Genomic DNA, 5676 nt, shown 5'->3' with positions numbered 1-5676 from the left:
CAATTTATGGTGATTTTTTAAATTTAACCTACTGCTGCTGCCCAAAACTGTTTTAGTGCAACATGTTAATTACTAAGTTTATAACTTCCTTATTCCCTTTCTCTATAATATTTCTCATCACTTTCACTTATTTCTCTTCACTAATATATCAAGAACATAAGACTTTATATAAGAAGACTCTACTATAACATCTTTTGCATGCTATTTCCAATAATATCAAACTCAAAAGTACATAAAAATCTTGATGTTCTTACCTTGTGCTATTGATTTCAATCTTTAACTTGATTTTCTCTCTCCTCTAGCTTCTATTTCTTGAATCTAACTTGATATTCTAGCTCCCCATAGTCTCCTTGTTATCTTTCTCTCTTGATGGATATGAAAATTCTTTTGATTTCTAAGTGAAAATGGTGAATTTTTGGTAAAAGGACCAAATTGTAAAGAAAGTAAAACTTTCTTTCCTCTCTTCTCTTCAACGTAAGATGCATGAAAAAGATGATGATTTCTCATCATCTTTCTTCCCTTTTATATTAATCATTTAATAATAAAATATTACTAAAAATCTTAATAAAATATTAATTAAATAACATTTATCTAATTAATTAATTAAAAATATCACAAACATCATCATTACCTTCTAGAATTCTCTCTTTCTAATTAACCATTTTGCCCTTTATTTTATTTTAAAATTCCATCATTGAGTCATCAATTAATTTGGTAAAATTACAATTTAGTCCCTCATAATTCCTTCATCTATTCAATTTGGTCCCAATTCATCCCTCTTCCTTTGTTTCTAGATTATTCCATCCTTAAAATATTTACACTATTGGTCCTTCAAATTTTTCATATTTACACTTTAACCCCTCAAATTTTGAGTATTTACTCTAGGGTAACAAAACTTTTTTTTCATTTTTGCAATTTAATCATTTCTTGAATAATATGTCATAATATACTTTCCAATATTGACAATTACTCTTTTTATCACTTTATTTCCTTATTTTACCATATCAGTATTTTCATGCAACCTTCCTATCATAATGCAACCCATGTCATAATTTTAAAATAAATTTTTCCTTGTCGGATTTGTAGTCCCTAAACCACTGTTCCATTTAGACCCAAAATCGGGCTGTTACATTAGTTCTCATAAGTCATGGTTTAGACATTAACTAGATGTGTTCAATCAATAATTTCTTTAAACCATTATGCGTATAAATAACAAACTTTTACAAAAGTTTTTCAAACTCAATCAATAAAAGACTGAGATATAAACTCATCAGAATTAGCAAAATGAATTGTCTTAATTGTATTATCTAAAATTCATTATTTAAATAAGCAATCTTACAAACGACAAGTTGCAAGTTAGTAACACATATTTGATTATTTTGTAGATGCATATACCAAAATCATATAATATCAAAACCATCCACATGGTGTATGAATGAACCCATATTCATTTTAGAATGTAAGACATTAAATCTCAACTTTAGCTATTGAGTTTCTAACAATCAATTTTCATTGAGAACAAGCAACAAATGAGAATTCTTTAAATTAAAGAATCTTCTGGTTCTTTAATGAATGTCCATATGAATTCTCAATTAATTTTTGCATCATATATGATCTAGGATGGCTGAACTGGTTACGCCAAGTAGTAAATGTATTTGTATCAGTAAACTTCCGGTTTACTTTAATATGTGTTTCAATTGTACTAAATTGTAACAAATTGATACGTTTACTATCATTCCTTTTACCATGTATCCACATATAAGTACTATTGGGACATTTGCTATTGGAAATGTCTAAATCAATGTGAAGTCTATAATGTCACTAAGTTAATAAATTTAATTTCTAAATAATTATATGCAATATTCGCTTCAAGGAATATGCCAAAATCTTCAAATGCAGGCATTTGGTCTAGTGGTATGATTCTCGCTTTGAGTGTGAGAGGTCCCGAGTTCGATTTAAAATACTTTTAAAACCTTTTTAACAAGAGTTTTGCATAATCAGTTAACTATCAAGAATAACTGTCTACGTCATGTATAGAAACAAGCATATATTAAATATATCAATAAAAGTCACATCTCAAACAAAAAAATATGACATAATGAAAAATTAGCAATATTTTTTTCATAATCATCATCATAAACATGCATGAAATTTAATTCAAAATCCAACCATTCATGCTCATAGAACTTTTCATTTACAATTGCTCATGTTATTTCTCTAAATAATTAACAAATATAAAACGTATGTGTTGACACCATTTTTATTTTGAAAAACGGGGTTGACTTGGATTTTGAAAAAAAATAAAAATGGGAGTCGCCACCGATCCTTTTTATTTAGGTGTGATCGAGTCACCTCAAAAAGTGGTTATTTTTAATAAGCAATTTGACTTTATTAAAACAACGATTTTGGTCCACGAAATTCAGAAAAATGGGTTCGGGAGTCGGTTACGTACGAGGTAGGATTAGCACCCTCGTAACGCCCAAAAATTGGTACCTAGTTAATTAATTAATGTCTTAATGTCGAAAATTGAAAACTTTGAAGAGATTTAAAATACGATCTTTTGTTTTTTTTTAAACTTATATAAAACAAGTTACTCGATAAGACCCTTTCATTTCAAAAAGAGAAAATGTCACAACCAATGAGTTAGGACATGATATTTCACTTCCTCAAAAACGAGCTTGTCCAAAAAAACTCGTTCAATAAAATTTAAAAGGATATTCAATTGTTTAAGTCAGATGAAGAAATCGCAGCCCAATACGTTAGGGGACAATTTCTCAAAATTCTAAACATTGAATATTACCTTTATTATTTTTAGAAAAAATCCTCATCTCGAGAAAAGAACGTGTCATATCCAATGCGTTAGGACACAACGTATTGAATTCTCGATAATGAGCTTTTTATTTATGTTTTGATTAAAGAGCATTCTCGATTATTCAGATTCAACGAAAGAGTTGGAACCCAATACGTTAGGGCTCAATCCTCTTGAAGATTCCAAATACCGAGTATTGCCTTTATTTTTCAAAATTTTCTCTTTATACGAATTTGGGTAACAATTATATAATAGAGTAACAATTGTGATAATGTAAATATAAATAGCATGATCAAGAACAAAAATAATAATAATAATAATGAAAAGATAAATAAAAAAACAAATCAATCATGTATACACAATATCAAGTAAATAAACAAATAAAACCGAAGCATTTAAAGAATATAATAATAATAATAATAATAATAATAATGGTCATGTGAATAAATAAATAAATAAACATCAAGTAAAGCAATAATAATAACAAAGAAAATAGATAAAAATTATAAAATATAAAAATATATATATGTACATATAAGAAAAATATATATGTGTGTGAATTATAAAAAAATAAAATATATATATATAAATATACATATTTTAATATGTAAAATATATATATAAGTATGTATATAAAATTATGAAACATAGAAAATATATAAAAGTAAAAAATTAAAAAATGTGTACGTATATGTATATATTATAAAACGTATGTATGTATACATGCATATATATAACAAAATTTGAAATTTAAAGGCATAAAAAAGTAAATAATAATGATACAAGATTAATGATGCCACATAATAGTGTTAATAATATTAAAATAATTAATTTAATAATAAAAAACTAAAATAACAAATAGAGGATTAAATAGCATCAATAATCAAAGACCAATGAATTTAAAATAAAAAAATATAAGGCAAAATAAAATGTGAACAAATTTGAAAATAATGAACTTGAAAATGAATAAAAAGGGAAAAAGAGATTTGAAATCAACAATATACAAATCAATAAATAAATTATACACAAATCAACAAAATAAGAATAAGCCACAGAAAATAAGAACGCAAAAGTGAGAGAAATTTGATTGAATACTCTTAATAATTATTATTACTCCCCACTCAAGTGTTTTACAATGAAGGGAGAGGCATCTATTTATAGTTGAGCCTCCTCAAATCCAACGGTACCGATTAATTACATCAACGACTAAGATTAAAGGATATTTACAAATTAAATCTCTAAGATTACAAAATCATATCTTCTAAGATTGCATATCATATCTTCTAAGATTGCATATCATATCAAAGATTGCATATCATATTTAAGATTGCATATCCTTGAAGATTATGTTTCCATATGTGTCAAACTTGCATATGGACCTTCAACCTTTTTAAGTAATAGGCCATTCCGATCGGGCCAAATGATATAATTTTGGACTGGACCTGGATTCTGTTTTATTATTTTAGGTTTTTTTTTTGTGAGCCCGGGATAAATTGGCCTATTACAGTATGAACTACTACTTTTAACAATTCTTTGAACTAAATCAAATCCGAATAACCATAAAATTCATTGGTTTATTAACACAAATTTGTATACTAGATATATTTTAATCAAATATATTATTTAATTATAAAACCTGCTATAGCGACATAAATAAATCAGTTAATATTCATTTTCATGAACAAATGAGATGCTTAAAACAATATGTAACCCATGTAATCAAAATTTAAAAAGAAGACAATCTCAAATATTTAAACTATATATTAAGTTGATTTAATATTTAAAGATGCACCTTTTTTTTTTGCGTTGAGTCTTGACGATTTTATCAAAAAGTAAGAAAATTAAACTCCAGTAGTATACTTTGAATCCAATCAAAATCTATTAATAACAAACTTTGAGAGTGAATCTTATTTTCTAGGTGTACAACAGGTACATAACCAATGACTTTTCATACATAAGTTTTCTCTCTTACAAATTCTCATCAATAATATTTTTCCACGTAATTTTAATTGAGAACTTATTATGAATACTGTAGAGTTATACCAACAGTTTTTTTTTTTTAAAAAAACTTGCAACTTTAGGTGCATCCAACCATTACGAGTTTAGATAGAATTACCATTCTATAGCTCATAAGTAGATCTTTCATAGTCAAATATTTTGCTTTTAACCCCTTAATGGGGATGACGACAAAAGATCACAAAGATAGTTGCAATTAATTCAATTTAATAACAAGAGTAACCAATAACTCAATCCTCCCTTTTTTCTCCCTTTCAAAATACATATTTATAGCAATAGTGATTCATATGAAATATATTTTTTTCTTCATTCATAATCTCAATATGATATCCATTATAATGAATATCTGTTAAAACTAATGCATTAACCCTTACAAATTTTGTGCGTTTTAGATGTTGATATATTAGCTCTTATAGAGTTTTCAACTAATTTTGTACTATCAAATATTGGAATAATATTAATTTGTTTCAATACCAAATAAGATAAATATTTTCTATCGGTAATGATAGAATTCATTACTACATTCTCATATCCTTCCTCAAAAAATATCAACAAAAACAAAATATTTGGGCATATACCACATATGTGGCCAATAATCTTTCATATCACATTGATAACATAAGTTATCTTTACCCTTTGAAGAGTTATCTTGAGAACTCTCATTGTTTTCTTATTTATTACTATGTTCCCACTTTTAGTGGTCCATAATTATATCTTTTATTTTCTTTATGTTTGCATTCACTTCAAGGGATGCAACAAATCTAGTAGGACAGACTTCTAAATACCTCCATTGATTTTTTATTTCATAATCACCATCACAAGCATACGTGAGTTTCAAATCAAAATTTATC

This window comes from Gossypium hirsutum, chromosome D08 (assembly GCF_007990345.1).
Source record: "Gossypium hirsutum isolate 1008001.06 chromosome D08, Gossypium_hirsutum_v2.1, whole genome shotgun sequence".
Taxonomy (NCBI): Eukaryota; Viridiplantae; Streptophyta; class Magnoliopsida; order Malvales; family Malvaceae; genus Gossypium; species Gossypium hirsutum.
The sequence above is the reverse complement of the archived record's forward strand: the minus strand, read 5'-3'. Positions refer to the sequence as shown.